This window comes from Astyanax mexicanus, chromosome 23 (assembly GCF_023375975.1).
Source record: "Astyanax mexicanus isolate ESR-SI-001 chromosome 23, AstMex3_surface, whole genome shotgun sequence".
NCBI classification, from domain to species: domain Eukaryota; kingdom Metazoa; phylum Chordata; class Actinopteri; order Characiformes; family Acestrorhamphidae; genus Astyanax; species Astyanax mexicanus.
Genome location: NC_064430.1, coordinates 11,080,604 through 11,092,931, shown reverse-complemented (window position 1 = coordinate 11,092,931; position 12,328 = coordinate 11,080,604). Strand labels below are relative to the sequence as shown.

Below are 12,328 nucleotides of genomic sequence, written 5' to 3'. Positions count from 1 at the left end.
AGTTTTTTGGATATTTTCAGGTTTTTGTGTGCTTTTATTTCTCAATTGGTTGATTCAATCTGTTAAATCATAGGCCCTGTGAAACCATAGAGCCCTACTGATGGCTCAGAAAGGAAGAGTATCCAGAACAGTTGAAGTTGCAGTAGACAAGAGTAGAAGTAGCAAGAGACTTCACAAGCACCTGGATGGCTTCCCTAGTGAGAAACAGTGGATTTCTCCAGATGTTGTAAGAAAAAAAATCTGCATGACAGATTTTCAACAGAAGTTAGATTTGCTTGACATGATTCAAGATGATTTGATTATTGGTCATCCATAACTCTACCAAGACTTTGTACTTTTGCTGTAGCACACACAGAATGGAAGTCTTCGTCTTGCCATTCATTCATACTGCCTCTGTTAAAGACATCAATGCTTTAGTTTAACTTGGTTTGAAGGACGGTCTTGAAGGAGACTGGTTTGTCAGATGCTGCTGACAAATTTGTTGTTTTTGAATGAAACTGAGGTAATTTAAGGCTGTAATTTAGAGCAAATTCAAAATAATCTTCAGAAGATAACACAAGAGACAGGAGAAAGCAGGTTAATGAAGAAATGAGAAATCTCAATGGGTTTTTGACTGAACATTTCTTCAACTGTCCAAAGGTATCTGGTGGCCTGCAGGAAATTTGCCTTGGGATATTCATTTTGCTCTTCAAAAGAGCAGATTTCATTTCAAAGCTGATCCTTCTACAAGGTGTCTCTGTAATCATTCTCTTTATGAGGGTCAGTATGAAAATCGCACTCAGTTAAAAAACGGGAAAATTGACAGCTCCAAAGATCAAGTGAGGCTTTTATTCCCCCCTGGTCTTTTCATTTCATCCAGTGATATTCAAATCAAACTCCCTGTGACTGATGCAGTCGAATCTGTCACTCTCCCCTCGCTCACTAGCCAGAGGCACCGCACTTCACACGCTGGTAGAGATGCTGTCAGATCAGAGTTGTCATGTATAACAAAGCATGTTTAAGGGATAATTAGGGCCAGATGGCTGTTTCTGGTGCCAAGCTAGACAGACAGTCCATATGCCCGTCTGTGGCACATCTGCATTACTATTCTCACAAGTGTCAGTCACTGCAATCTCTATAGCTTCTTCAATGACGTGCTCCTCCTTTGTTGGGATGAGTTAATGATCATATTGCTGCTGCAATGTGGCGGTACAAACGCTGGCTGGTGTTCAGGGCAGCATTCTGCCTTCCACAGGCCTGTGTGTGTACCACTAAGAAATATACGACCTCCGTGACTTTCAATTTATATAGAGTGAAACAACATATTGTCATAGTGTACAGCAAAAAAAGCTAATTCAAACAGAGACAAAAAATATATAAAAACTGGAACAATGATGCCAAATGAGGCCTAACAATGAGTTAGAATGAAAAAAATAATAATAAGTCTGCTGACAAGACTGTTAAATGACTGCTGGATGCTGATTGGCTTATGGTATCCAGACATTTTAAATGATGAAGCTGCCCTCTGAGTATCCTGTAAAGCTTGTATAAACTGTTCTGCTTGCAAAGTTTCATCCTGATCGGATTTACGGTTGCAGAGAATCAGTTATTTAGCATTGGCCCAGCCTCCTTTTTACGTATGTCTGCCAAACTTTGCATGCTACTTTTAAATCATGTACTGATTATTTTGTCTTAAGTTATAGTTGTTGGAGTAAATTTGCCTTTGATCCAGAAGAACTAATTCACGTATGTTGACCAATTGTTAAAATTTCAATACCAAATATGTCAGGATTGGTCAAAAATCCTAGGATTAGTTTGCAAAAATGATTCACGCTTCACGGGAGCTTCACGGTCCAAATTGGAAAGTTGTATGGATTTAGGTTCATGTTTCTAGAGCTACATCAAACTACCATGTTTTGCGTCTCTACAACTTCCAGTATAGGCTGCCCGAAAGTTTTTCTCAGGAAAAAAAAACATAACAAGATGAAAAAGATTTCCTACATACCTTCTGAGCTTGAACCCTAATAAAAATGAAGCTGCAGATTACATTAAGCAGTAATAATTGGCCAATTACGTGGGCATAGGCTTCGCTTTCTTTGACTGCGCTACTACGATTTGCATGCTGATGACCCTCAAGCTGGATGTCTTTCAACAAGACCACTCAGAGCAACACCGTACTGAAAAGCGGCCGTACTGTGTGGCCAACAGCATGCTGATCTAATTTTCATACAAGCCCGTGAATTAAGTCTAGCACAGCGCTGTCTTACGCTGTCTTGTGTTATGGAGTTGTATGCTGTTTTACAACACATCTCCATATATTACGCTGTGTGAAAGAACAAAATCTTTCATAAATAGACTCATAAAATCGATACAGTCCATGTAACCCCATCTGGGTAATTTTGAAATGAACACTCCGGACTAATTTTGGCAGAGCGGCTGCCAGTAACAGTAATACCGGCATTAATAACCCCCTGCAAATCTAGCTGAACAGGAGTGTGTTTGGCAGGCCGCCCTCCCCGTAGCACTTTATTAACTATGTAGAAATAGCATATAATGCTTTCCATGTTCCAAAACACACAGCTGGCGTTCTGGGGCCTAATTCGTCATTGTTATTCAAGAGCTCGTTCACCCAACACTTAAAACAAGATCCTTCTAGATTCTAATTAAGCACTAAGGTACCTCCCAAGGGTTCTGCTTTGGCAAAGCAAAAGCACTTTGATTTATGTAGCACTTTGTTGTTAGCACTCGCAGGCTCGCCTGTTGTGAACACACCGCTGATGAGTATGTGCATAGAGCAATTACTCATATTTGTTAATTAACTCCCGCTAACAATGTTTTCCTCCACATTGTGATGAAAAAAAAAAAAAATGCAGCAGATTGAACACAAATATGCCCCCTTATTTCGTGTCTCCACCTACAAGCAATTAAAACCAAAATAATTTGCTGTCTATTGAGCCCTCGCTGGGAGGGGGAAACTTCCCAAGCATACCAAATAACAGCCGTTTAGCCGGCACAGCCAGCAATCACACACTACTGATAGGCTTTTAAAGCTCTAATTAGCTCTCAACCTTGTGGCCGTCCGACGGCGTCCCCTTAAAGTGTCGAGCGCTCGCTCGTGCCGGAGAATTACTCCAAATATCACGGCTCAGCTCGGCTAGCCCTTCAGCTCTCGCAGTCATTAGACGCAAACACTCTCTCCCGCCACAGAATCACAGGGGTTACACGCTCTCTCTCTCTCTCTCTCTCTCCTGCTACAGAACCAGCCGCGGTGGACGCTAGCACTTTCCCACTGTAATGTCAGACATTAAACACTGTGGCAACACAAACACACACAGTTACACAGTTACTGAGATTAGACAGTAATTTAGTGCTGGGATTACCAACTAACTGCTGTCACACAGATTAAACAATTACTGTATACAAGACCACACTGCAGTGCTGCTGAAACTAGATCCAAAAAAAACACTTTCTAACTGCAATATTGCTACTATTAAGATTAGACACACTACACTACAGCCTAGGAACTGTATATGCCTGATGCAATAACCAGTGTTTAAACAGCACAGTGAAACACAAGCTGATAACAAGACAAAAAAGGAATAGACAGAATGAAAAATGTTTGGTGGTGAAGTGCTTATACAGTGTATTCCACTGATGACAACAGCCTTTGATAAAGAAACTATAGCAAAAGCTCTGCACAATTTGATTAAACTCTAAGAACTCTTTGAGAAACAAAGTTCTACTAAAATCAATGAAACAGAATTTGTATTGTTGGGGCTGCCAAGTGGTCCAAGGCATCAAAGTGCTGCCACTTTAATCAGAAGATCACTGGTTCGAATCCTGTTCATGCAGCTAGCAATCAGCTGCCATCAGCTAAGTAAAAGTTTCTGAACATGCTGTCTGATTGCTTATTCAGGTCCTCACGATTAAGGCTGACACTAGAAAAAAAAATAGGGTCCTACAATGGTCACTTTGATCAAAAGATCGCTGGTTCGAATCTTGGTCATGCAGCTAGCCATCAGCTGCCGGAGCCTTGAGAGAGCACAATTGGCCTTGCTCTCTCTGGGTGGGTAGATGGAGCCCTTTCCCCCCATCACTTCTAAAGTAATGTTGATCTGTGAGCTGATGTATAAGAACTGAGTTGCTGCGCTTTCCTCCGAGTGCGCTGTGATGCTACTCGACAATGCTGTATCATCAGCAGCAGTTCAAAAAGAGACATCACCCTCCTTGTGTTGTTGTATCACTCACTAGTGATATACAGCTGTACAAATATGTGATAACTTTGATTAAATGTCCTGATATTCAATGTAAAACACCAGATTACTATAAGCTTCCCAAAGTTTTTTTTTTTTTTTTCCCAGGCTATGATATGCCTCTATTCTGGTTTTGCCATATGAGCACAGTCTGCAGCGTAAAGCACTCCCTCTGTTGTTGCATATGAGTAATGCAATTTGAGTTCTCTCTTTTTCTATGTGTTTATACTGACAATAAAACTCATATTGCAACTAAGCAATGAGATTAAGAATGAATTGAGAAATTATTAAGTATGATTCAGTGAGGGCATTGCAGTTAAAAATGTCCTACCAGGAACTTCTAGAAACTCTGACATCCGAGTTCTGACACAACATGTGAATTAGGGCTGTGTAGTGTAAAAATCTACATACGTAACACGATACAGGGATTACGATACAGTATATCACAATATATTGTGCTACTGTAAGCAAGGAAATAAATTGCAAGTGACTAAACTACTTTAATAGAATTAAAACACTATAATTTATTAAAAATCTGACTGGAACAATATCTTTATTAATCACTTTATTGAATAATGTTTACTATGTAAGAGTTTCTGAACATGCCATCTGATTGCTTATTCAGGTGCTCACGATTAAGGCTGAAACTAGAAAAGAAATTGGGTCCTACAATGGTCATTGTTTCCAATAGATTTCTTCACATACAATGCAATAAACCGATTAAACAATGAACCAATTAAGAAACACATTACTCTTGCATTATTTCTCGTACAGCAAATGCATCGTCAGACCGAAAACTGTCCCTTTCTGTTTCTACTTAATCTCAACTACCTCTATTACAGTGGCCAAGGGACAGAGATAAAGCAGATAGCAACTTAATTGCCTTCAGCCTTTGACAGAACACAGATGAATAGGCCTCACTTTCTTTCTATTTTTTTCTTACTTTTTTTTTTTGTGAGGCAGAGCAAAAATGGCTGATCACCAGGGTAATTACAGATACTGGAAGTCAAACAGAGTCAGTGTTTCCTTTCTCTGAGTCTCCTCTGCTGCCTCATTAGCTGCAATCGTAACCTTGCTTTTCCCTTTTTCCTCCAGATTTTACTACGTTGCTCGCAAAATGCTGCTGGTGCTGAGGAGTGAGTGGACTGAGGGGTCGAGGCGAGCTTGTGCAAACAGCATTTTTTTTTCTTCTTCTTCTTTTCCTCTATTTCTCTAAGTCTCTAGTCTCAAGCGATTTGACGTGCGAGCCAAGAAAGTGGGAGAAGATGAATGCTCTCCTATGAGAGGTTTATTAGGGGTGAGTTAAAGGGGGAATGGTTATAAAACAATACAGCATTGAACTGAGAGACAGACTTTGCATCGGAGACCTTCTGCTACTGTTGAACAAAGCAGCTGCTCTGCTACATCTGGTGACCCTGGGACGAGTGGACAAGTGAACAGATACAGCCATACACACACACACACACACACACAGAGAACATTCTTCAAAGCAGAACATGCACTAGAGATCTGCTGAATTACATGCTACCCTGGGACGAGTGGACAAGTGAACAGATACAGCCATACACACACACACACACACACACACAGAGAACATTCTTCAAAGCAGAACATGCACTAGAGATCTGCTGAATTACATGCTATCCAGAGACTGAGTGTTTATTTTTATATGAGCACTGGCAGGACTTTGAAATAAATTGAAATAAAGAGCTGCTCTGAGACTGCTAAAGGTAACAAGTGAGCTGTAAAACTTCCAAACTCATTTCACTCAAACTGGGCATTTTGACATTGTAGCGTTTCTTACAAAAGGGCTTGTCAGAGTGCACGGTGTAATGGCCTGGACATGCCAGGTCTGGAGGTTTGGACTGCACAAAGACTGGACAGGTCTGGAGGTTTGGACTGCACAAAGACTGGCCAGGTCTGGAGGTTTGGACTGCACAAAGACTGGTCAGGTCTAGAGGTTTGGACTGCACAAAGACTGGCCAGGTCTGGAGGTTTGGACTGCACAAAGACTGGTCAGGTCTGGAGGTTTGGACTGCACAAAGACTGGCCAGGTCTGGAGGTTTGGACTGCACAAAGACTGGCCAGGTCTGGAGGTTTGGACTGCACAAAGACTGGTCAGGTCTGGAGGTTTGGACTGCACAAAGACTGGCCAGGTCTGGAGGTTTGGACTGCACAAAGACTGGACAGGTCTGGAGGTTTGGACTGCACAAAGACTGGTCAGGTCTGGAGGTTTGGACTGCACAAAGACTGGACAGGTCTGGAGGTTTGGACTGCACAAAGACTGGACAGGTCTGGAGGTTTGGACTGCACAAAGACTGGACAGGTCTGGATGTTTGGACTGCACAAAGACTGGACAAGTGGGTCTTGGCTTGGACAAAAAACTGGTAGAGAATTATAGCTGTGCAATATGGTAAAAAATATATAGCTACAACTATTTTAAGGGCAATATAGTCCACTGCAAATTTCAGTGTTAAATTTCAGTGTTGTCACAATGTGCTGGGCAAAGAAATAAGTATTAAATATCAGTATTTTTCACTTTTAAACATCTTTTGGAAATGTGAAGGTCCAACTTTACTCTGTTTCTAACACTTTATAGTGATGGAGGGTATTGAAGAAATAATAATAATTGAATAATCAACTAAAAAAGTGCTCAAAATCATATTAGTTGACTACCAAAACAAGCATTAGATGCAACCTTGGTAAAAACAATATCTTGGTAAAAACAATATATCATATTTATGATATGACCTTGGGTTAAACAAACGAAAATGTATGAAAATCATCATACCAATATCTTATCCATCTTCATCGTTATATCATCCTGTTACTACTTAGTGCTGTGTGTGTTCATGTATCGTCTCCTTAAATACATGCTAATACATGTGTACTCCGCCCTTCCATCCAGACTTAGACAGAGGCATGAAGCAATATAAAGTGGAACTCAAACACTGAGCCAACTGAGCAATGCCATGTATGTCCGTAACTCATTCAAATAAATTAGCCCAGTTGATTAATCGTAATCAAGGTAAAATATTCAATATATGGTGATAATGATCATTATTCTGAACAACAGACACAGCATTTCACACTCAAATTGCTAAGGTGGCTAAGATTGCTAAGATGTTTAAGGTTTCCTCTATGTAGCGTCCATGTTGAGGACTGTCACATCCTCAGAAAGTTCTTTGCCATGAGTTGACATGTTGAATATCCATTGGTATGAGAGAACTGTAACTTAAACACCAAATTAAATAGCCCTACTCCTTATGCACACCTGAGATCTTGTATCTCTAATGAGGGATGGCACACAATTGGCCAGAATTTGGACATGTTAACTGTGAGGTGTAGTCACTTGTGTTGCCAGCTATTTAGACATAATGGCTGTGTGTTGAGTTATTTTCATTAGACAGTTAATCTATACTGCTGTACAAGCTGTACACTGACTGTTTTATTTCTATAGTGTTGTCCCATGAGATTATATAATAAAATGTTTGCAGAAATGTTCTCTGCCATTCGCTGAGAGGTTTATCACGGAGTTAAATGCAGTTAATCAATGGCACCATTCCAAAGAACCCATTCTGGTATCTTTATGAGGCTGAATGAACTCCGTAATGCTCGGCTGCAATTGTGAGGACCAAAACAATACAGAAACAAATGGATTTCCTGTCGAAAATACGAGTGAACAAGGTTCTATTTCGTTACTATTTCAGTCTCACTCACATAAAAGCCCTGTAATAAAGATCATCATCCTCATCATAACAGAGTGCACTCTCTCTCTCTCTCTCTCTCTCTCTCTGATATCTAACAATGACCTTTACAATCCTTCAAGAAAACAGTGTCCATGATAAAAGGTTCGCGAGAATTTGAACTGAACAGTCACAAGCTTTCATAAAACCACACCGGCGTGTCATTATTTTTACGCTCTTTCATTATGGCTGGTTAACCTTGGACAACTGTACTGTAACACTTTAATCAAAATCCAGTTAATGCCGAGATGATACGATGTAATCTTTCAGCGGCCTGTTCCCACATCACGGAATACAGAGAACAAAAAAAGGGAACAAAAAAATAAAAAAGGAAGAAAGGAAATTCTGTATTCTTGCAAGTCTCCTGAGAAAACCTGACTGACAATTTAGCTCTGCAATTTAAAGTAGCTGTAAGGATAAGAAGGAGAAGGAGGAGGAGTGTGAGGGTTGAGGAAGGTTAGAGATGATTTTCATCAATCTGGCACATAAAGCAGTTATATAACCAAACATGCCAAAGCTTTTAACAAGGAACTCCTTAAAAATCCTGTATATAACCCAATATATGTGATACTCTTATAGCACTAGTTTTATAGACCCTGTAATGGAACACTGTGGGACTCCACAAGATATTCAGCATTAGGATAAACAACAGAAACACAAACCACGGTATAAGAAAGTTAAAAACTAACAAAAGAGAAATGTACTAACTTTTTATTTTGGGGGCGAGTCTTAGGAAAGAATTTTCACACTTCTACTCAGTGATAAAACTCTTGCATTCAGACTGTAATCGAAAAACAGGAGGACCAGTAAGTTTTTAGGCTTTCGCGATCGCATGACATCGTAGTTCAGTAGCTCCTCCATTTCCACTCACTGTTGTGTTTACGTGGATCTAGGTGGAAACGCGCACACGAAATGCAGTAACACCATGGAAACATGTCCTAAAAAATATGTGGCTATACATAATGCTTTTGCTTTTAGGACTGTTCATGTGCAGGGCAGACATATTGGATTCTGAGCTCAGGGTTGTAGAGGCTTTCCTTTTTTTAACAAACAGGAATTTTGACCAGTGGGAACTCAGAATGCAACATGATTCTTTAATTTATGAATGCAATTAAAAGAGAACTTTAAATAAATACTTTTGGGTAAAAAGGTGTCTACAAACTGCAGGCTATAAAATACATCTATACATTGTTGTCAATTAGTGTATCGGCTCACTGTACCATAACAGATATTCAGCAACTATTCAGCAAAGATACAGTATATTACTTTCTGTAAACTTGAGTCCATCCACACAACATGTAAAGTTGTTTTCACAATCTTTCAAAACTCTCAAACCACAACCAGAGGGGTGGGTAGTGAGTATGTATGCCCCCACCCCATGTCAATACTTTCCTCATAAGCACCAGATGGAAACCAGCTGCTCAGCTTCCCTAATACGACTTTATTAGAACCTAAACGCAACATTCGGGTTGCTCTGTAGTGTAGAGGGATGGGCTGGAGTTTTTGTTAAGGATGCTTCTGAGGCCAATAAAAATCACATCAGCAATGAAGCAATCACTGTACGATTTTTGGAAAGCGACTACAAAGCGGCCACTCTGCTTTTTTAATACGCGCATGAAATAAATATCAGCACTGAGGGAAACCATATGTTTCTATGAAAGGCTCACACGGCTTCAATCATCTTTTCTTTTCTTTTTTTCCTCTCAGAACTGAATTAATGCTCACCGAATTCTCTTCTCTTCTTTGCTGCTTGACATCAAAACCGAAAACGTGTCAAAATACGCTACAAAAAGATCAACCTCGATCGTGCTTTCATTTAGCCACATTAATAAAGAGAGAGAGGAGCTGGAAAGGGAAGAATCTGCGCGTGTTGTCAGCTTTTGTAGGAAGCTGGAGGTTTGTATTACAATGGAAAACATGCAGTCATGGACGCGAAAACAATTTCATGGTTGGTGAACTGGAAGACAGTGCAAACATGTGTATGAAAGGTCCCTGTTTTCCTCCACGTGTCTGATTTGCTATCATCTCAGCACATGCTACAGTCCAATGATTAATTGCTATGGGTAGATCTGTCAAGCACAGCCAAAAGGATGAGCTTCCAGGCTTTTAAAAAAGTGAGTGTCCTTGGGCTAAAAGAGTACACAAGCCAAATTTTGTTTAGGCATGGACTGAAAGGGTAACAGAGTGAGGAGTAAAGTAAAGGATGTCTTCTAAATATAAATTATGCAAAAACTCTTTGACAGTTTGTATACAGCAGACATTTGACAGTGAAGAATTGGGCCAAACTGAAGAGCAGAAAGACATTCACAAGGATTCACAACTGCATTATAAATACACTATATTTCCAAAAGTATTCGCTCAACCTCCCAAATTAATGAATTCCAATGTGTTGTGTTCCAATCAACCTTCTTCGAACATTCATTAGTGAAAGAATGGGTCTGTCTCAGGAGCTCAGTGAACTCCAATGTGGTACTGTGATATAATTTATTCACTAATAAACATTACACAGTCAACTGTCAGTGATATTATAACAAAAAATGACAAGACGTACAAACTTCATGTAGCCTTCAGACTACCTAAGGGAACAGTATAGAGTGTTGAGAACCTTAGGGAATGGATTTCCGTGTCCAAGCAGCTTCAATGCAAGCCCTACACCATTAAACACAAAGCAAGTGAGTGGTTACTTTTGGCAAAATAATGTAGGAGATCTGTAGTAATGGTGATGATGATGATGATGATGATGATGATATGGATCTTTAATTGACATGTGCAGATGAACCAAATCATCAAAAGGACAGATAAAAGGACAGATAAAAAATGGAAGAAGCAAAAAAGAAAAATGTTTTAAGTGGCACAATTTCTAAAATTTCATTTAAACTGATGGTGAATTACATTCCCAGGGAAAAACAAAGGGTCTTTATTCTTATCAGCCTAATGCACTCCTATAAAAGATCCCATTAAAATCCTGGGAGAAGATGATGGGGCTTTTCCAATTTATATTAGCTTTTTGTAGAGACTATTAAAGTTTATTTATTGGGTGAAGATGACTTTAAATGGCACGGTATTGGTCCTTGGGCGGAATTGGATTAGGAGGGATTTGGACATTACTCTGCTACCTAATAGTGGTGCATGACGTTTTTTCAGAGGGGGAGCTGGATGGGGGTTAGCTGGAAGATCAGTAACTGATGACCTTTTTAAGCCAATAGCAAACACACACATGGTTACCCAATTTCCATAACACAGCACCCAGCTGTGCTTGAGGACCTTTCCTGGTTGGGAAATCCCAAAGAATCGCAGGATGAGAAAAGATAAACATGGCAGAGTGGCAGCGGCGAAAGAATGTCAAAAAGGGCCTTTGGCCGATCTGCACTTGAGTCCGCAGAATTAATGCGAAAGGGGGCTTTACTTTAGTCAGCGAGGAGATACACACACACACACACACACACACAATAAACAAAAAAAAGAGATGTAACTTCCCTGCAGGTCGTTTTCAGTGTGTTCACTGTTTGCACATTCAAATGAGTCTTTTATTTACACCCACTCTCTGAACTCTTTGCTCACAGAGCCCTACTAGTATTTGAACACCTGCTGTTTTTGTCAGTCCATACTGGGGCAAGCAGGAATCACACAGTATTATTGTACATGATTGTTGGCATCACAACAAGGAGCGGTCAAACAAAAGACTATGGAATGCAATAAACAGATCACTATGATTTCATGAAAATAGATTCTTTAGAACTTCATTATATTCTCCTGCATTCTGCATTAATAAAAGGCATTGGGTGCACTCGATCTCCCATTGTCCATCACTACAAATAAATAATGTTGAGATAGGAAAAGACTAGAGGAATTAAACAAACGCAGAATGAGTGGAGACTTAGGCCCAATCCCATTTCAACCAACTGGCCCTACCACTTACCCCTACCCCTCTGTTTTGCACATGCACGCCAAGGGGTAGGGGTGTCTCGATTCTTGTTAGGCTGGAGGGGTAGTTTAGGGGAAGGGATAGAACTTGTTAGCCCTTCATACAGAAAGTTTTAGATGCACACTTCAAACCAAGGGGTATGAAAATCACTGGTAAGATGGCGAAACAAGCGACCAAAGAAACCCACAAATGTAAGTATTTTCCTTCTTTCCTTCTTCCTTCTCAATGTGTAGTTTCAATGTTTTATGGCAGAATTCTTCATAACATGCATAAAAAAAGATCACTAGTAGTTTGTATCAGTAGCTAGCTGGCTAACTTTCTCATTCCACCTTAAATGGTGCAACAGATGACAGTGGGGAAATGAGAAAATAAAATAAAATAAAATAAAAGCTAATCAAAGCTAATTTTAGCCCCCCATCACAGAT

The 12,328-nt window shown here is 40.0% G+C and overlaps 1 protein-coding gene and 1 long non-coding RNA gene across 2 annotated transcripts in view; one reads left to right on the top strand and one right to left on the bottom strand.

The window, feature by feature from the left end:
- Window positions 1–12,328, bottom strand: part of tox3 (TOX high mobility group box family member 3) — an 89,748-nt gene that overhangs the window by 59,415 nt on the left and 18,005 nt on the right. The window lies entirely within an intron of this gene.
- LOC125787235 (uncharacterized) lies at window positions 6,116–7,050 on the top strand. Its single transcript, XR_007429153.1, has 3 exons — window positions 6,116–6,184; window positions 6,287–6,362; window positions 6,397–7,050. It is a non-coding gene; the product is annotated as an uncharacterized LOC125787235 (long non-coding RNA).